Consider the following 21,948-nt stretch of genomic DNA (forward strand, 5'->3'; position numbering starts at 1 on the left):
AGGCCAGGCTGGATGAAGCCTTTGCCTACCTGATCTAGTTACATGATCTTAAAGGGCCCTTCCAACCCGAGCCATTCCATGATTAATTGATTCTACAAACCTGATAATTAAACTAAGAGGGTGTGGTGGTTTCAATCGGGTGGGCAGCTGAGCTCCACAACAACCACTCTCTCACTCCCCCTTCTCAAAGGGAAATGGGGAGAAAACATGATGCAAAGGGCTTAAGGGTTAAGATAAGGACAGGGGAATCGCTCAACAATTATCGTGAAGGGTAAAGCAGACTCAGCATGGGGAGATTAGAGGAATTTATTACCTATTACTAACAAGCTAGAGAAGTGAGAAACAAAGAAAACAAACCTTCCCCCCATCCACCGTCTTCTGCCTCCTCCCCGAGCAGCACAGGAGAATGGGGAGCAGGGGCTGCAGTCAGTCCCTAACACTTCCTCTCCACCACTCCTTCACAGTCACTCTCTGCCCCTGCTCCACGTGGGGTCCCTCCCACGGGATGCTGTCCTTCCCACTGAGCTTGTGGGAGCTGCCCACAGGCAGCAGCTCTTCAAGCACTGCTCCCACACGGCTCCGTACCACAGGGTCCATCCCCCAGGAGCAAACTGCTCCAGCACGGGTCCCCCATGGGTGGGCGGCAGCTCCCCCCAGACCCCCTGCTCCTGCGTGGGCTCCTCTCCACAGGCTGCAGCTCTGGCCCGGGGCCGCTCCTGCGGGGGCTCTCCGTGGGCCGCAGCCTCCTCCAGGCCACATCCACCTGCTCCACTGGGGGCTCCTCCACGGGCTGCAGCGTGGAGATCTGCTCCATGTGGGACCCATGGGCTGCAGGGGGACAGCCTGCTTCACCAGGGGCACTGCTGCTGTGTGCCTGGAGCACCTCCTGCCCTCCTGCTGCACTGATCTGGGGGGGCTGCAGCAGAGCTGCTTCTCACCCCTCTCTGCCCCAGCTGCTGTTCCACAGCAGGTTTTGTTGTTGTTGTTTGTTTGTTTGTTTTTCCCTTTCTTAAATACAAACATCATTACTGGCTCAGCTCTGGCCAGCAGAGGGTCCCTTACCTACCATGGGGCAGCTTCTGGATTCTTCTCACAGAAGCCATACCTATGGCCCCCTGCTACCAAAACCTTGCTATGTAAACCCACTACAGATGGATTTGAAATAAGTTTTGCTGTCGAAATTCCGCTTTCCTAAGCTCTGTAGTACCTTCCCCATACCAGAAAATGGTGTACAGATGGCTGACTACTGCTTTTATATTAGCAGTGCAAGCTAACTGCAGTTGACTGCATTGAATGAGCGTGGATGATATATGCAATTCTTCAAGAAAGCCTGCAAGATGAGATATACCTGGTTAAGCAGAGGTAACAAACAACTGAAGGGCTGGCAGTACTTCAGTGCACTGTAGCCAGGTCCATGGGGATTTGCTGCATTTGGATTTCAGAGGAGTCTCCACAGTCAGAAAAGGAAAGTAATATTGCCATCTTCAAACATTTTGAATGTATGTGTATACCTCCTAAGCTTGGTTGCATGCTTCCTTGAGTTACTGCACAGAAACGAGAAGTTCTTCAGGTATTCATGAGAGAAATTCACTGTTTCTACAAGGTAAATTTTGCAATCAAACTCGGTGATCATACCAAAACTGCAGGAACAGAAAAAATAATGATGGAAACAAATGAAAATGAAACATAGAAAATTTGAATACTTATGGCACCATGTTGCATTAAAGGCTCGTTTATTAATCAAAAGGCATTTTACTGTACATTCAGATATGGAAAATAAATAATGTGAAATAAAATATATTGATGCTTTGTATTTCTCATGAGAAGAAACCACACTTACAGATGTTTCCTGATTCATAGCTGAAATTATGGCCATATCATGTGAGGCAGTCCTTAACTTCAGCTCATGTCTTTCATCAAAAAGAAGAGGAAAAGCAAAAGTTCATATTTGGATTTTTTTTCTTAGTTCTTTGTGAACACAGTGACAGATACACTCAAAGGATCTACTCTAATGACCACAGGGATCAGTAGCAATTTTCATTTCTATTTCAAAGTGTGTCTTCTAGAAAGACAGCAGTATGGGTATCACAATTGAAAGTCCAGTGCCTTCAGTTTGCCCACAAAGCTGTACTATACAGCAAAAGCTGTTCTATACAGCAAAAAGTCAAGCACCTATTGCAAACACTTTACAATCCCTGGGATGAACCAAAGGTCAAAAGAAAGATTTCAAAGTCAAGAGAAATTTTGAAATTCCAAAATTCTTTTGATCAGCCCAGGAAAGTACAACATCCAAACAACTTTTAAAAATGATTCTATCTTTACTCCTTATGATATTGGTTTATTACTTCCCGTTGTCTATGGACTTTGTGTTAGTGACCAAACTGATTAAATACTCAAGTACCTAAATATAACCCAACACTTTCAATTTCATTCTTGAGTCCTCAGTGTTTCTCAAGATCCAAATCACATCTATGAAACTGATGTGCAAGAAAGAAAAAAATGTTAGCAATTACATTATCATGTTTGCTGATATATTCTTTTTCCTTAGCAGATAACCAACATCCCAGGTTGAGAAACATAAGCAGCCTTTTTTGCAGCATTATCCTGAGTCAGAGCAGGGTCAGAACAGTGTGTGGTGTGGCCGTCCCTGACTGGCAGTCCTATGGCCCTTGAATGACATCCTTTGTTTAAGTCTGAGCCATATGGAACAACACTTAGCACTTGAGTATTTTTATCATTCCAGTATGAGTCACTCCTTTAAAAAGGGCAGTTGCTACACTAGTTAAACTATTAGTATTGACCTTGTGCCCCAAGAAAAAGCCGATAATATGCTTTATATTTCCAAGTCCCTTCAACCTCTTACACCTCTACTTTTTTTTTTTTTTTTTTTTTTTTTTTTTATCATACTGCTCAGTAAGGTATGGAATTAGGAAACTGCTATCAAGCTAAAAAGGAAATTATCACATTGAAAGCAGGGGTCTGGGTTAAGTTCCCTCCAGTGTGTCCAGCCTGTTTACATCCTTTCCAGTAAAGCCTTCCAAAAAATGTGCCATTATTAATATGCTACTACTGATAAGATTTTGAGCTATTGCATTACAACAGCATTTTAGTTCTTGATATACATGAACTTCTTATCAAGTTAATCCCCACAGACTTTTATTCATTAAATTCTCCAACAGAGATTTGATAACCAACAGCTGGGGATGCAGAATGAGGGGAAAAAAAAAAAAAAAAAAAAAAGTATGCCTCTGGGAAGGAAAAAAAAAGGAAAACAAAATAAAACCAGTGCCTTGATTTTGAGAGAGCTCTGACTGGTTAGATGGATTGCCATTTGAGGTCTGAAAAAGCCTGTTTGAGCTGTTCTGGTTTTTGACCACCAAGCCTCACTAAACTTAACCTAAATATGAATGGCTGTTTGTGTTCAGAAAATAGCCTCCTATGGGAAATTTCTGCCTTGACAGAAGTTTAAATTCTCCCATCATCTTCAAGTGGGTAGAAATTTAATTCCGAAGTGTAGAGCTTGTCTCAAAGTTAAATGCATAAACATTCTCTGCTTATTTTTTGTTATTTTATTGCAGCAGATGTATTTACCACCTTTTTGCCTTTGTTCTGTAAAATATACTAACTGAAAGTGAAGAGTCAGACATATTTTCATATTTTCTGAGTTTAAGCATCAGATCCAGATTCCATCAGTCCAGAGCCACCCTGGACTACATTTTGTTTTGTTTTGTTTTACATCTACATAATTACTGATACGTGAATTCTTACAGTGTGTCAAATTCTATAAACTGGGAAAATATTAAATAGAATATTTCTCCCTGCCCCTGGGTTTCTTATCCTACAACATTTTTAAATGTCTTTTTTTTTCCATTGAATACTTGCCTTCACAACCCTTGCAATTCTTTCATCAAATTAATAAATGCAATCACCTGTACTGATCTTAACACACAAGAAATTGTAAAAAACAGTAATGATACAACTAACTGCTAGTCTGATTCATGCTGCTGGTGTATTAAAGATTGACTTTCCCCCGTACTGGTTAGAAAACTCCTACGTGGACCTGAAAGTTTTACTGACACCTTAACTTGTTTAAAAAACATAGGGTTGCCACATATTTATTTTTTTATACTCATTTAATTTCATTGTATTTCCTATCAATCTGTGATCTGATGCCTGCTTCTGTAGGTGCCTGGTCTCCTGAGCCTCCTAATTTTCTAACAGTACAGTTTTGCTGCTGAGCACGTGTACAACCATTATAGCTTTGACAACACTAAGCCACTTAATGTCTTAGCCTTGATGCAATGCACAGCTTGTCACTGTTTTGTTCATCTTGCCTGAAGAAACCTGACCATCCCTTCTGACAGCCCAGGCAGAAAGCTGTTGCTCTCCTCCATTCCTCTGGCTAGTATTTAGAGCTCTTAAAACTCTGGAGGGCTGTTTCACTGCCTGTTTTAGAGTAGGGATTTAAGTCCATGCATCTCAGTTTTCAAGACAGTGAGCCAGCACTGTGGTCTTCCTCCTGTCTAGGTTTTATCTAAAAAAAGATTGACCTGCATGCAACATTTAATTCCACAAGTGACTTCATAGCTACAAACACTCTGTAGCAAGATGTAGCTCTGAGGCTGGGTTTAGATATCCATTTCTTTGTCAGCCATGGAAACAATACCAAACATGACCCCCAATCCAAAGACCCTGCATCTCTTCATGATTCAGGAGCCAAGATATCTAACTCAAAGCTGGGGATTCCCAGAGGAAACAAGTCGACTGTCTCCAGTTGACTGTCTCCAGTGTTGACTGTCTCTCACTTTGATATTTTTCCAATGCCTTTATTGTATATTCCCCTACCTGTATATTTCCTTTTGCTTTATTTTGATTTGGAAATACAATCTTCCAATCTCACTCGCATACAGAGACACTATTTAACCAAAGGACTGGGTTTATATGTATATTTAATTTTGAACGAATTAGAGGTGTGAAAAAGAACATTTTATTTATGAAGGCATCCAGTTAGTATTTGTGCACATTATTTCTTGAACAGTGACAGCTATTAACCTTATCAAGTGACCTTATCAGGTGACATTAGAGGGATAAAGGTTTTGGGATATATGCTCAAGAAAGAAATAGAAGAGAAATGTCCACCTCTTTCAAAAATAATTGAACTTTATGAGGTATTATCACTATTAAGTTTCTATCTGTCAGTCTTTTCCACTACTTAAATGAACCTTGTTGTCAATAAAAATTTTTGTACATTTTTAATATTGTTCAATTCATTTTAATTAAAATTTCAATAGTAAGACGATGTGTTTATTATTAAATAAAAATAAGCTGGTGTTGATCTTAAAACAAGTTATGATTAAAAATAAAAAAATAAAAAATGTTTGTAAATAGAAAATCCATGAAGTAAATACATGACCACTGACTATCAATACAGTTTCTGTTTCTGCTGCTCCATTAAGACAGAAAGTTGATGCATTTTCAAGCTTTCTCTACTCTTACTACTATTATTCTTACTTGAGACAAACAGAAAACTCCTTTTCTTCCCCATCAAACATATTTGCATTTTTTCCTTTATAAATTTTGTCAGGGAGTCAAAATCCCAGAGAATTCATAAGCTGAGAATTAAAAAAAAAGAATCTGCAATTATGTTTGAACCAATTGAAAGGTTGTTGTTTTCCATAATATTGGAGTGTTTAAATTTGTTTTCACTTATTTTAGATTTTGAACATCTACATGTATATTCTATCTGCTTTTTCACAGTCCGTTCATCTCACTTCAGCTCTACAGTCAACCACAGAATCACAGCATCACAGAATGACAGAGGCTGGAGGAGACCTCTGGAGGCCATCAGGTTCAAGCCCCTGCTCAAGCAGGGCCACCCAGAGCAGGCTGCCCAAGACCATGTCCAGGTGGCTCCAAGGAAGAGACTTCACAGCTTCTCCGGGCAACCTGTCACCTGCACAGAGAAGTTCTTCCTGGTGTTCAGGAGGAAGCTTTGCCCTTTTGCCTCTTGTTCTGGCACTGGACACCACTGAAAATAGACTGGCTGTGGCTTTACACCTTCTCTTCAGGTACTCATAAACATCGCTGAGATCCCCTTTCCGTCTCCCCTTCTCCAGGTTGAGCCGTCTTAGCTCTCTCAGCCTCTCCTCACAGGAGAGTTGCTCTTGCCCTTCATCATCTTGGTAGCCATCCATTAAACTCTTTCTAGTGTGTCTAGGTCTCTCATACTGGGATAATCACCTACATTAATTTTACATATTTTCTAATACAACACAGGCAGAAGCAGGAAATTTACCTAAATGTATTTTTACTCCTTCTCCTTTACTTGTCAGATTCTTATGCTGTGTCAGCAATGCCTGCACCAAGCATCTAGCTCATGCTTGCTGTAAAGCGCCTGGGGAATGTAGCTGCATCTGGAGAGGAGGTCTAGACAGATGCCTCATTCGCCTTCAGGATACAGCTGCATTATGCCATGCTATTTTATGTTCTTATCTTTATTATGCTGAATATTGAACAATGCTTATTTCCAGTTGATTTTATAACAAAAAATGTAATTTATATGAGTTAATATTTGTCACCGTCCTTTAACTCATTCTTGACAACTAAGAAAAATTGCAGAATTTCAGACCATGATAAAGAAAAGCAGTGTTCTCATATAGATCCAACATTGTCTAAGTGGATGCTAAATCAGAGAGATATATTCAGATGAACACCCTGGAACCTTGTGACGCTGATGACATAGAGGCTTGTATTACACTGACAAATGAGGTATGCCCTAAAATCAATATTGGCCATGTTTCCATAATACACTAAAGGCTTATTTATGTAGTTACACTTCTGACTTGTACTAATTTCTTTAAACCCCTTCTAAGCATCATGTTTTTGCAGCTGTGTGTCTGCTCACTCCGGTTCCACTCTGCTTGGTATTTATACAGCTCTCACCATTTTGTTTTCTAGCAGCTGGCAATCACTGGTGGAGTTTTCCCTCACAGCATCTGTGTGAGATAGTACTTCCTTACTTTTCCTCTGTAGAGGACTGACTAAACAGCATATCCTGGTTAAGCATCTGTTAACCCAGGACCTGAACCCAATTTTATCATTTGTGTGCTCCACCATTATTACAAAAGAAACCAGTGCGATTCAGTGCAGACGTGGGCTTCCATTGCAAGGATCAAACTGTCTGACATATCCTTGACTACTGTCTTTGGATTTTTTAAGAAGGAAAATAAGGCAGAGCAGTAGAGGACTCCCTCTTTTTGCAGATACAGCCATCTGTGCCTTTAGAGACACAGAAGACAGCACAAGGCCTTGGAGAATGAAAAACTAATGAGTAAATATAGTCCCTCTTCCAGAGCTAGTTGGAATCATAGTCCTAGCAATTTTCAGTTTGAATCTCTTAAGAAAAAAGCAATTTACAAAACTTACTTGAATACTGCTGAAATAAACCAGTATTTGCAAAATCACCTCTGATCAGGGCACCAGCCAAGGTCAACCTCAGCAATCACTCAGGAATGGTGACAGAACAATAGACCTGCTGCACAGAGCAAATGGGTAGGCACTAGGGCTCTGCTTCTCTATCTCAACAGATAAGCGATTCTTGGGACTTCAAATAAATCACTGGGAACAGCTAGCGGAAAGACTGATGTTGGATAGATCTCTTCTTGTGTTTTTCTTAGCAGACTGCCACAGGGAAATATTCAGATGCTGAAGGATGTCTGTTTACTTAGAAGAACCTGATCTAAAAAGAAGTGACATACTATAATCTGGTCACGCAAACTGTCTCTAAGCAATTAGAATGTCTTATTGGTTTAATGCTATTTTAGGTTTATTTTTGCTTTTGGGAATTAGACTTCCTCCTTTAAAAACACAGTATCTGTTATGCTACATTGTACATTTATTTATCATGATATCACAGCTTACTGTAATCATCGTAAAGTTTTTGTAAGGTAACCTCAAAGTGAACTGAGATACTCTTTTGCCTTTTTGAACTTCAGAGAAAAAGAAAATATAATACGCTTTCATCAGAATGTTTTCCAGATACTAACACTTAACAGATATCTCTTTTTCAGAAAGAAAAGAAATGAGGAGGAAAAGTGATTTTTATGTGATCTCATTTCTGAGTTAAAAACAAATTTTCTTTCCATATAAATGTATTTCTTTCTTTTTATTGCCATTGATATTTTTTAAATTACAAATTTCACAGGCTTTTCTCAAAGAAAAAAATATATTGACATGTAATTTCTAACATAACTGGATTTATTTATACTCAATAAATAATGACAAACTTATTTGCAACTTTAAAAAAAAAATCCTTATCAGGATGTAAATTAGAATAGCTTCACAGGCAAGAAGATAGGATAAGAGGCTACTAATTAATAGCAATGTATTTTTATTATACAAAAGGAGCTGTTTCAAAATCCATGTTTTTTCAGATATAAGAACCATTTCTACCAACTTGGCAACCTGACAGGTTAAACGAGAGCCATACCCAGTGCCCCTCCACACACACACACACACACACACACACATAGGGATGCACTACTCCTGGCATAAAAAAGTACAAAAAGAAGTATACATGTATGAGTAACCCAGATCCTGGAATCTGAAAGTGATTCCTTAGACTGATGCACCTTGAGAAAGGTTAGTATATTCACTGAGAAATATTCATATATGCAGCATAGCATAGCAATATCTAAACTTAGATCATATTGCAATATCATGAAACCATATATCAAGGAAATGAAGATGCCCATAAGTATACTCACAATTTGACAATTAATTAAATACATACATAAGTCCTTTTTTAATCAGAAGAACAAGTACAAATATGTTTAGCATAAATGCCTACACACATATAGAACTGGATGTTGCACACAGTAGTCAGAAATACCCATAGCAATGGTCTATTTGTATGCTAGCCAGACTCCAAGTTTTTTCCTCTTCCTTAGTGTATACTTTCTGAAAATGTAGGATTTGCAAAATCAGCTTGTTTTTAGATCAATATTTATAAACTTTAAAGATCTAATCAGAAATTTTGGATATGTCTTTGGGAGAAAAAAGGGAGGGGGAAGGGGGAAGAAGAAGAGAAGAAGAGGAGGAAGAGGAGGAGGAAGAAGAGGAAAAAAAAAAGATTTTTTTCTCCTCTCTTTTCCAAATACAGTCACTGTTTAATTTTAAATCATTCCTAGTCTTTTTAAATGGGTAATCCAATTTATTTTATTTCTTCTCCTTTATCAGTGCCCTTTGGCTCTTAATTCCTAACATTCTGCCTGATATTTCACCACCGTTCTTGACCCCTTCCTAGTGCAGTTGTGAATTTTCTTAATTTTACAAAAATCAGAGCTTTGTTGAACTGTTTCATTTCAATTTATCTTCTGTCTTTAATAATTCAGTTTCATTCTGAATTCCATGGGCTCCCAATCACATTACATACACTACACAAATATGTAAGATATACCATGATATAAATGTTTTAGTGAGCCCTTTAAATGAGAACAGTGTAAATCTTAAAGTTGGAGAATGCGAATGTGTAAGGGGTAATGATGACTCATAACTGGTCTTCTGAAAACAAATTAAAGCATATTTAATAATTAATATTAAAATCTATCATTTTAAATGCAACAAATTGTTTATATGTATTCATTCAGAGAAGCTAAATAAATAAATGTATTGGAGAATTGAGGGACTTTTACATGCTGTCAAGTTCAAAGATTTGTTACTTCATTTGGAAGTCTTAGACTATGTTATCTTTTACGGCATATGATGAAGGTATGGTCCCTCCCGTAAGCACTGTCTTCAGTGCTGCAGACAGATAAGCTCACGTGTTGGGTATTGGTGTCAAGGGTTTGGGAGTGGGGTTCTACTGAGGTGGCCTCTGTGAGCAGAGCCCACCGGCTGCCCTGTGCTGGACACAGCTGCTTTCAGCTGTCTGCAGGGCACAGCTGAGCCCATCAGCTGTGGGTGTGGTATTGGTGCTAGGCAGGCAGATGCTAGGCAGGCAGAAGAGCGAGAAACAGCAGTGTGACCACCAAGGTCAGGTAGAGGAGGTGCTCCAGGTGCCAGAGCAGAGATTGCGCTTCAGCCCACAGAGGATGCCATGTCAGACCAGACGTCTGAACTGCAGCCCCTGAAGACCCTGTGCTGGAGCAGAAATGTTTTCTGTAGTACTACAACCTGTGGACAGACTCATACTGGAGCAGAAGGAAAACATGAGATGGAAATTGAGGCAGAGAGCAACCATTATGGACTAACTGTAGCCCCCATCCCTGCCTGTGCTGCTCGGGGTGGATAGAGTATGTAGAGAAGGGGTGAAGCTCAGCCTGGGAGATGGGGGAGGGATGCTGTTTTTTCAGTGTTTGTCTATGTTTCTCACTGCTGAAATCTATTTTAGCTGGCAATAAATTAAATTAGTTTTCCCCAAGTCAAGTCTGTTTTGCCTAAAACAGTAATTGGTATGCAAGTTAGCTGTTTTTACCTCAACCCACAAGTTTTTCTCATCCTATTTTCTCTGCCTGTCCTGCCAAGGAGGGGAGTGAGTGAACGGCTGGGTGGGCGTTTGGCCCTTATCCACAGCTCACCCACTGACACCAGAAGAAACACAGATCCTTGGATTCAGAAACTGCAGCACCCCACTTGTGCAATTAGTTTAGGCAAAATCAAGGTGTTTCATGGTAATTACTGCCTCATAAATATTCCTTGTTTCAACACTATGCCTGGTAGCAGCAGATGTAGATAAGAGAAAAATAAGGTTGAAAATAAATTTTGCTTTAGTCATGGTGCATTTCAGAATTGAAATTAAAAAAATAAAAATAAAAATAAAAAAATCTGACTATTTTCTAAACAAAATATCAGTTCTCTGGTTTAAAAACACTTTTCTTTTAACAACTTAACATATGTTTAAATAGTTTAAAAAAGAAAGCCACAAGCAATAGAAACCCGTAGCAAATTATTTAAATGAAATATTTCTGATCATAGCCTTTTTCCTCTTGGTCTGTTCCCAACTTTGTTTTTTCCTTCCTTTGTGACTCTGGCTTTACTGAAAATGAGGGGGAAAAAATGAAATCTCAGAAATGTTAGCTGGGTGGGAAAAGGCCACATTTAACAGGTCAGGACAATGATCACATCTTAAAGAGTAATTGATGTTTTCTCTAACTTTTGAAACTATAATACAGAAATTGAGTAATTGGGAGACTGCCACATGCCAGCTGACAGAGATTGTCATTGCTATCCTAATGCCCGGGGACTTGTAGCAAATTGTTCCAGCAGAAGATGAAGTAGATTTTTCTGATATTATAACCATGTCATTCAATTAATGTCTATAAACAATTCTATAGTACTGATGCATAAATAACTCAAACACGATTTTAAAAATGCATATTTATAGTTCAGAGAGTTACAGACATGCTCAGAAGAAAGACAACAAATGTCACTCAGTATTAAAAGCATTTTTATGAAAAGCTTACTGCCCATTGTTGAAAGACAGATTAATATCTTTATGCTGGCAAACAGTAATGTCTATTTTATGCAAAGTACACGTCAAAGCATTGCTTCAATCCTTTTCTCTTCACAGCAATGTCAGTAATTAGACAACATTTAAATTTAAGAAGGAATCTGTTGATATTTAAAGAAAATTGGTTTTAAGGTCACATGAAGCCAATGTGTAACAAATACATACCCGCCTAAGAACCAAATTTAGCTGCTACATTTGCTTTAAAGCAATCATAGCCGTGCCCTCTGTAAGTCAAATTTTACTAATGTTACTAATTGCATGGTATATTCAGCACTTACATTTTGATCATAAAGGATTTTAAAAAAAATTAAATGCTAATTCTAAACCATTAAAGAGTTAGTTCATTCTCTGTTTAGAGGTGCTACTGTTGTATTCTACTCAGACTATATTATCTCCCACACTGAAATAAATGAGAACATGAGCAATAAAAACAACTTCTACTCAGACCAGAATCCTGAACTGGACTGAATCCTTGGACTGAAGTTTATTATAAAGTAGTAGCATCTTATTTTCTGACCTTTTGTCTCATTAGTAAAGTAAAAACTCCTATAACATAACTATTCACAAAAGGGTTAGATCAGAGCAAACTGCCTCGTTGAGACAGAAAAGACCACATAGGCCTGAGAATTCTGCATGCTGAGGGAGTGTTCCAACCACATCCATTCTAGGGAGGAAAAGCTAAAGAAAATGCACTTTATCAAAAAGAAATGCAAATGCAAAATCCACATATAAGGAAAAGGAAGCCTGTTTGGTTTCTGCTGTTTCCATATACAAAAGGAAAGATTTTAGTAACCTAAATTATACCGGTCTGGCATAGTACTTCTTAGAGCTCTCTGTTAATATCTAAGAAGGAGACTGTCTTGTTAAAGCATAAAGTTTGTAGTATATCTGGGATAAATTTATAGCAAAATGTTCTAGGTTATGTGATATTCAGGCATATTTTCTATCTCAGCTCCAACCTCTGGCAAAAACACACCTCAGAACACACAAATCTGATGTCTTATTTCACAGTAATTTAGGATTCTATATTAGCTCTTTATTTTTAATATTAGACTGATAGAACAGCTGTAAATTGGTACTTTTGAAATGTCATATAAAATTATTCTTATCACTTAACATGATCTAGTAAGATATTTATAACTGATGACAAAGTTGCTCCTGTGCTAGTACTGACTAATACTGCCCCCACCCATAAGCCTTTTGCAGCACCTCATTTCAGTCTGCCTTTGGTGGCAGAGCCTTATCTATGAAACGAACACATCAATTTCCGGACAAAACCTGGAAAAAGATTAGCTCCCTCCCTGCTAAGATAAATCACTTCCCAGTGTTTTCACTTGCCAACTTTAACATTTTTCATGCAGCTTTTACTCTGACTAGATCAGTAAAAGAATGTGAGTTTTAAGATAATTAGTACTTGTGTGCTACAAACTTAAAACAGCAATGCAATTTTAGAGGTAATTGGTAGCAACTATTTATTTGTTTCACATATTTCATATATTTCTCATACTAGCAATTACTTACTTGTTTTACATTAATAAGCAAATTGTTTTAAGGGTCAGGCAAAAAGGAAGAAAATATATCTTTTGCATGTGCTCAAATTAAACTGACAGTTAAAGGTTAGATGATGGCTTGTTCATATAAACAAGCAAACATCATAGTACAAACACAAACTTCACAAGCTTCTGGATATACTCCAGTTCCTTAGCATCCAAGGTCCCAGTGCAGACCTCCTTCTCTACTTCAGTGATGCCCATGTAAATTCTTGCATTTTAAAGGTAGTTATAGTCCTTCATTAAATTATACTTAGAAAATAAGTAATATTGTCCTTTTTTACAATAGAGTGAGTGTCAGTTAGTGCTTTAATATCTAGCCTAATTTTTCTGTCCAGCAAATATTCATTTATTTGTTACAAGTGCACAGGACAATGTCCAAAAAGCTTTTCTATATCTCCAGATCTGCAGGGATAGAACTCCACAGTCACTGGGCAACCTGTGCCAGCATTTGATCAGCCCCATGGTTAAAAAAAAAAAAAAAAAAAAAAAAAAAGTTCTCTCTTATGTTCCAGTGGAATTTCCTGCATTCCAAGTAGTGCCCGTTGCCTCTTGTCATTTCACTGATACAACTCAGGAGGGTTTGGCTCCATCTTCTTCACTCCCCCCCATCAGCTATTTATACACATTGACAACATCCCTCCTGAGTTTTCTCAGGGCTAAACAATCCCAGCTCTCTCTGCCTCTCTTTGTATGTCAGATGCTCCAATCCTTTAATCATCTTAGTGACCCCTTGGTGGAGTCACTCCAGGACGTCCATGCCTTTCTTGTGGTGGGAATTGCTATTTTTCTTGTACGTTTTTCCTTGTACCTTTAGATTTAGAAAGATATATTTCACATATAAAATATCTACTACAGCAGAGTAAACTTTGCTCCTAAGATTTTTACCCCCTTAGGCTACAGAAGATAAAGGCTCTTGGCAAGACAACTGGTACAATTTTATTGCAAAAAGTACCTGGAAAGGAAAAAAAAATAAAATGAAACAATCACAACAACACGGCAGAGAACTCTGCTTGAAGGCATTCTCTTGTTCACTGGCATCTGGGTAACAGTTTAGAAGGGGAATAACACATTCATTTGTCCTTTTCTGCTGCAGATGTATTACAGAAACAGTCAGAGTGAGAACTGCTTTAGGAATGAGATGAGGAGAGATTATTCCTCTCCATTGCTGTTGTAGTTACCTGTTGACAACCCATTTCCACAGGCTGACACAGGACAGAGGATTTGAATGCAAGGATTTTTAAAGAGAAAGAAACTTCTTTAATTGCTAGCCTGTTTTCAGAAGTCCAACTAATCTTTCTAAAAATTCTTCATAATCCATAATCACACAACAACCAATCTAAGGTGCAATGGACAGCAGAATTTGTTTTGCTTTACTTCCCAGGGGTTTTAACATGAAATTATCAACCAGGAGCATTAGATATTTAACACAGGCTCTCAAAATCTTTAACCCTGTAGAAAAAAGACAAGGATATGATGGTCATCAGATATGAGTTTGTAAAAGCACTGTTAGAATTTAAGGACTACAGTGCTCAGTTTGAGAACAGCAGCAAGCCCATGACCACAAAAACTGTCTGAATCTGAATAAATTCATCAACTATTTTTTCTCTACCTTTGTTGATATTTTGATGCCATTACTAAACAGTGTGCAAGCAATTTTCACAACGATTTGGCGCTCGGTTTTCACTAAAATAACTAGAGTCCTATCCTTTACAAGCTGATTCCTGAGCAGCTCATGCAAAAGGCTAGTGAACATTCAAATCCTGCTTCTGTTGGTTTTGGAAAGACTAAGTGGAAAGCAAAGAATATGCATCATCCAAAATCTGATGAATGTTTTATCTAAACATGGGTAAGTCATCCGGCTTAGTGAGCACCCTCCCTTATAGTGAAATGGTCACAGTCTTTTTTATTCTTATTTTATTTTATTTTATTTTATTTTATTTTATTTTATTTTATTTTATTTTATTTTATTTTATTTTATTTTATTTTATTTTATTTTATTTATTTTTTATTTATTTTGCTGTAGTAGAGAGGCCAACAGTTTCAATGTCACAATCTAAACCACAAAATGCATTTTGGTTTGTCTAAAATTTTCCTATTAATAGATAACAATTACTTCAAGTAAAACCTTAGAACTGAAGCTGGAAATATACTTTGCATTTCTCATTCATGAAGAGAAGGCTGTATTAAAGTAAATCTAATGTTCTGGGATTTTTCCAGAAAACCTGTGTTTTTATCAATAGAGTCCTATTCAGCCTTCTGGACCAACATGGTAGTAACTGTATAGACTTAAATGACCAAAACAGGTAGAACTATGCCCAGCGTTGATACCTCTTACCATCTGGATAGTTCAACTACTGTTATATTATCCAGTAAAATAAAACAGTTATATATTTGGTAGTTTGTAACCTGGCCTGATACAGGATTTTTATAGTCAAAATTAAAGGGAGGCAAATGCCTCCCTTTAAAGTGATCCTTTTAAAAAGTGATTAATAAGATCAAAGCCTAAAGTTTAGGCAGGCAGATCATATGAAATGTTGAACACCTTCAGCTACTTCCACTTAGTGTGAGTTGTCTAATCTAGTCTATCTCAGCTGTGGCTGATACTTAATTGATACTTAGCTGACACCAGTCTATTCTCTCATTACTAAAGTAGTACATCCAGTGGTATTCCAGAAGTTCAATATCTTAATCAATGCAAAAGTTATAAAATGCTTTTGTCTAAACATTTACAATGCACTAGGGTATCCCCTGCATAGGGGATTCTGAGAGACTGACAAAACAATTAATTGGGAAGTAATTACAGCTTAAGATGATCAGAATGAGAAAATACATTCCATTTCTAAAGCTTTTTCAGATTATATTTTTAGCTCTATTCTTGCTTCTACTTTTTTTTTTTTTCCTACTTTTTTTTTTTTTTATCCAAATTTTGATATTTTTTCTTAAAAAAGAAAAAAAAAGTTTAGGTGCCTGATTTGAGCAGCTAAGTATATTGTTTGACTAAATCTCTCAGCACCCTCCTGCAGAGACCTGAGTTCAAAATGTATTTTAGAATTTAGTGCAAATATAATGTATTACCATGGCTTTTCTACTAGAATAAAACACGAGTTTTGTTCTGCATTTGGCAAAACGTACTCTATGAATCTGCGGACCTAGATCGCTAACAATAGGATATTCACTGACTAAAGAGACTAACAAAAGTCACACAGTAGATACTCATTTAGAATGAAGCCAAAGCATCCTTCCTGTCACAGGAACAAAAAGACAAACTCAAAGCTGAACTATTTTTAAGATGAGTGGGCCTGCATATTCAAACAGCTAGGAAAAGTGCAACATTTTTACTGCTTGGCAAATGTAAATCACTAGAAAAAAATCTGAATCACAGACTTGCTGTTTTCATCTGCAGGTGGTAGGTAGAAAAAACTGTAGGAGGAAAATATTTTCTTATGTTGTGTTTTTGTTTTTTATTTTTTCAGTTAGATTGCTTCCTATTAATTTTTATGCTTCTGATATTATTGTTGAAGCAGAGCAGATATTCGTGACATCTTTGTGGCATTTAAAAAGACAAGGCTAATCTGCTAAAAAAATGTGTCGCAATGAGCAATGATGCCATGAAGCACAGCATGGTATGCTTTGGTGAAGGGGCCGAGGAGGTCGGTATAGAACACAAATTATGCAGAAGATGTTGCTTTCATCAAATGTTACTCTGAAAGGCTGCTGCTGCTGTGTTATGTTTCAAAGAGCTCACCCTGACAACTTGTGGTAGACAGCTCTACTTTGACATATAGTCTTCACGAATCCTTCAGCAGCAGAGACTTAGGGTATGTGGATAGAATAAAACATTCCTGTTGGACCATCTGTCAGCAACAAAACTGGAGGGTGGAGGAAAGAGAGACTACTTTGAGTCAGCATGATAAAATACCTTGAAGGAGTTGGATCTTCACAACTACAGTGCCCATTTTATTCATTACTATCCTCCCATACCAGGTTGATAAAAGAAGGGTCTTCATTATTGTGAAGAAAAATATATGAACTTCAGAACTCTCAGGCTGAAATTTAGTTTAGCCAGAATCATGACCATGGTCAGCAGCAGTCTTATGGAGGAAGGACATAAACACAGTTTCTACAGATCCTTTCTCTGGCCCACAACACTTGCCCAATTCCACAGGTGGGTGGTATCCTGAGTCTGAGGTGGCTTTCAGAGAATAAAATTCAACAGCTGCTGATGAATATATTCTTTATTAGCTTTTTCTATTCCTCTCTTAGTTTGTTTTTACTTTCAAACAACTGTGACAGTTTATGGCAAAGATTTCCACAATTTCAGATTCTGTGTAAAAAAAAAAACAAAAAAAAAAAAAAAAAACTTTTTCCTTTCCCCTTTCTACTGCCCCAAAACTATATTGGCCTAGTTATGAGAAACAGCAGTTAATTTTTAGCTTTATTCTTGATTATGTAGACTTTTCTACATTTCTTTTGTTCCTCTCTTTCCCTCTACTAAACCAGATCAATGCATCTGAAGATGGATTGAAATGTTGTACAGACCAGCTACTACTCTCCATACAGTGAAAAATGGACACATTTAATGTACCGGAAAACAGTTTCTGAAATATGCCATTTAATCACTTCCATGAAATCTGGAGAAGTATGGCCAGAGCAACTCAGTAGAACATGACAGACACAGAGAAGGGAATTATGAGTATAAAATTTTTTAAATATTTATATACTTTAAATTAAGTTTCTACAGTAAAGCTGAAGTGCATACCTCCAGTTTCTTGAGAAATAATTAATATTTTACCAAATGCTTTTAAGCCATTGGAAGGTTCTCTTCCATGTCCCCTCAAGTTTTGCATGTTTTGGTTTGAGATCTTTCTTTAAACTGTCCATATAAAATGGGCACGTTAGAAAGAAAGAGAATGAAATTCTACAACTATTTACTCTTTTGAACATTTCCATGATGAAAACAAGAAAACAGAGCCCAACCTAACAGTTCTTATACTATCTATATTTTGTCATGTGTCTATTGACTCAGCACACTTAGTTCCTTAAACAGCAAATACTTTTATGTACTATTTCTTCATTTAGATAAAATCTCCTAGATGGCAATTTCTTTGTCACTGAATATTGTACAACTATGACTGCTCAAGTCATTCCCAGGTGATCTTTATCATATTTCAGAATGCAAAATGAAATCACAAGCTATACAGCACCAATTGTGTTCTTATGTTTAGTTTGCAGTTTCTTAGGATACTATTTATTTTGCATGTTCTGCTGATAAAAGTGATACCAAGGCAGTAGAGTACACACAAACAGAAAGCATGTATTGCCATGGCCCAAAGAGTAAATGCATAGAACATTCCCTTCAACAAGGATAAGCTCATTTAAACTTTCAAAAAAAGCATTATAATGAGACAAATATCTCACTTTTTGGTGTGCAAATACAATTGTTTACATCATAGGAAATGAGGTAACAGAAGTTGGGAATGTGTGTTTTGCTGCCATTAGGATAATTAAGTTAACTTCAGCACTATTAATGTGAATGTAGTTATGTCATTCCCCTTAGTACTGAGTATTAGCCATCATCCCTGGACACAATCAATGAAAGTAGAATGTGCATTCCTCTTAAGCATATTGGAAGAAGTTAAATCCACCTAGCCATTGACTCTGCAGTCCCAAATTAGATATCAAGGAATGAGAATTCAGCATGTCCAGAATTGTTTGTAGTTTTCCCATTTTTTCCTTAAAAGTAAATGCAAACTTGCTGTTTTTATGCTCTCAGCTTTCAGACCCAAGTCAGAGAAATCTATGTCTGCAAAGCAGTTTGAGCAAAATTCAAAATAATGTAGTGTTGAGTTTACTTCTGCAAAAAGGCAGCTGCATACTATCCTACATCTCAGTAAAATAACTTGTAAAATACTGCTTATTCTGGAGCAATTCTCAGCTTTTCCTGACGGATTTTGTCCTACTTGGCAGAAATAATTTCAAATTTGTAAAAAGAACAGTTTGAGCCTGACTCTCAGACAAATCTCAAGTTGGGTTTCTGAGGCTTAAAATCAATATTAAAAGTTGAAATCATTCGTGTATTGCTTTCCATTTTAATTTACTGGCTCCAAAAAAGAGTTCAGTAATCATGTCACCCAAACATGCTCTTTCACGTTTGTTCTCTGACATTGGAAACAACAAAACAGAAGTATCTCCTTATAAGAATGGTCTGAACACAATTCAGTGTAAGGAAAGGTGTAGTTTTCCCAGGCTGGTACTTTGTAGGACGGTATACTAGAACTTAATTCAACATATAAACAATATTAAACATATTAAAATTAACAAAATTCGTTTACTTAAACAAAAAACAACTCCTCCAATCAGATATGTCTTTCATCTTGAGAAACTACTATATCTATTAGCCATAAGTAGGTACTTTATGAATTTAAGGTGAACTGACTTCAGGCACTGTAAAACAAAAATAGAGAAGCTACCTGAAGAGTTTCCTGATTACATGATCTCCTAGAGATCTTTGCAACCATAATCCTTATGGTTCTGTATATTTCTACTGAAGTTTTTCTATACCATGTCACTTAAACTGAAAAGTAGGATCCAGAGGATATGGCAGATAAATACGTTTGATTCCTTCATTGCATTTTGCCACTCTACATTAAGACTGTAGATGCTGAGACAGAAATATGTTCAATAAATTGTTCATAGAGGGCTTAGCACAGTAAGACCCTGATTTGATTGGTAATATATAGGCTTTGCTGTATACAAATACCTACAGTTGCAGTTGTATGTTGATGTTTACACTGCAAGGTTGCTGCTTTCCTGTGTAGGCAAAGATGGTTTATGTCATGTGTGAAATCTGTGCAAAGTTGGAAAGTAAGAATAGTACAATATAAGTCCTAATAGAAAATTATATAACTACTGTTGCCCAGTACAGAACACCTTCAGCAAACCACTGGATTTAGGTTGTTAAGGCCAACTAATATAGCAGGCTAACCAGAGTGTCTGAATTGATAAATTTGTAAAGCAAATATGTGGCACCTCAAGGGTTTCATTGTTTTTCCTCCACTAATCACACAGATCTACAGCTTGTGTATTTTGTCCCACTTATTCCTAGAGGATCTGTGTAGCTAAAGACACAATCTCCCAGAATTATTGTTTAGGACCCACACAGACAGAGCATTTCATGGTAAATCTTCCAGCCAAAATCTCTTTCTGTTGGGATCTGTTTTTCTCTAATGCTAATATTTTTTCTCAATATTTTGAAGACGTATTTCTCCCCTCCAAAACACACTAATCTTTCTCATGGATTTTGCCAGAATACTCTTCATAAATATTTCCACACTGGAAAAAATCCATGAACCTGAACTTACAGTACTACAAATATATAAAAGTGCTGAAAGAGATATCTACTACTGTTTAGTAATGTTGGTAATGTACATCATACACTCAGCCAGTAGGCAACAGCAGTACATGGCAAAAAATTTTGTTATTCATTAACTAAGTAAAACATAAGACAAATTTTACAAGACAGGTCACATAAACCAGTAAGTGGTTTTGGTTTGTCTGAATCCTAATATGGTTTGTAACATTTTTCAAAAGTTTAAAAACAAAAAAGTTTAAAAACAAAATTTCTGTAAATTAAATCCGTTTAATATCACCTGAGCTGTACAATCAATGAAATTGGTAAAAATAGTTTTCACAACGGCAAAGTATTTTATCTTGATTTAGAAAACACAAATAAAGAGTAGGTATGACTGCAATTGACAGTTACAAGGGAAGATATTAAGCTGTTCTGTCTCATTTACATATTTTCCTCAATATTATACTAGCAGAATGTGCTACAGCCAAGCATACACTATAACTTTTAAAAGCGACATCTCATACTATGATCAATTTTGAATGGTTATTCATAATCACAAACACCTTTTTTTTTTTGTTTTTCAAATGTAGAGTCTAAATAATAAGCTTCTAAATAAAAATAGTATTTTACTTAAAGGAGCTCTCACTGAAATCAAAGAAAATTTCAAGGGACTATGATTAACTCCACACATAGGAGGAAATGTGATTAACTAACTCCTAGCAAAATTATGAAATATCGGTACACATCTTCCCTCAGGCTGATGGAGAAGGTTTCAAGTGAATAAGTAATTGAATACATAAACAAATATAATATTTGTTAGATGTTACATATTATAAACAAACATTTTAGGCTCAAACCCTTAAAAAAAAATACAATATGTTGTAATGTGTGGTGTAATCAGAAGATAATTTCATCCTGATATATTATTAGTCTATAGAAAAAATCATTAGGAAAAAAGTGAAAGAGGTATTACCTGACCCAAGGTCTTTGAAGTGCTATAATATGTGAAAGAATATTTAGGTGATGGACACTTCTTCTTTCAGCTCCCATGTATTCCAGCTCTGGTGTGCTCCAGACGCTATTGCCCTGGCTGAAAGCAAATGTTGATGTTAGTTTAGTATCATTTTCTATAGTACCTATAGCAACAGCAAACACTGTATAGAACACTTAAGCAACAGGCTGACCACTCCCTTAACTAGTTTCAGTCATTAATCTCTGAGTGGTATGTAAGATGTAAGCCACTGATAGCCACTGATATTTGGTAGCATCTATCTTCTGTACTGTAAACTTCCCCTGATGCATTGCCTTTTGTACTAGGGTTCAATACTGTAGAGAAACGCTTGATGTAAGCTTTTAAAAACAGTGTATTTAAGATCTTATTCTTATTATTACATCTCCAATGCTCACATAACAGCTTACATGTATGGTAAGTTTGGCACCTCTTAGAATCTAGAATTACTTATTACCAAGATAGATCAATTACACTAGCAAAGACAGCATGCAAAATATTTTGCAAACATTAGTTAATGAACCGT

At 36.8% G+C, this 21,948-nt stretch overlaps 1 protein-coding gene across 2 annotated transcripts in view; it reads right to left on the minus strand.

Moving 5' to 3' along the window:
* Positions 1–21,518, minus strand: part of RP1 (RP1 axonemal microtubule associated) — a 216,958-nt gene extending 195,440 nt beyond the window's left edge. For both annotated transcript variants that reach the window (XM_072034607.1, XM_038175398.2), the window contains exon 1: positions 21,387–21,518. The gene's annotated coding sequence lies outside the window, so the exon portion shown is untranslated. The remainder of the gene's footprint in view (positions 1–21,386) is intronic.
* Between the last annotated feature and the right edge of the window lie 430 nt (positions 21,519–21,948).

The sequence above is a fragment of the Anas platyrhynchos genome, chromosome 2, assembly GCF_047663525.1.
Source record: "Anas platyrhynchos isolate ZD024472 breed Pekin duck chromosome 2, IASCAAS_PekinDuck_T2T, whole genome shotgun sequence".
Lineage (NCBI taxonomy): Eukaryota > Metazoa > Chordata > Aves > Anseriformes > Anatidae > Anas > Anas platyrhynchos.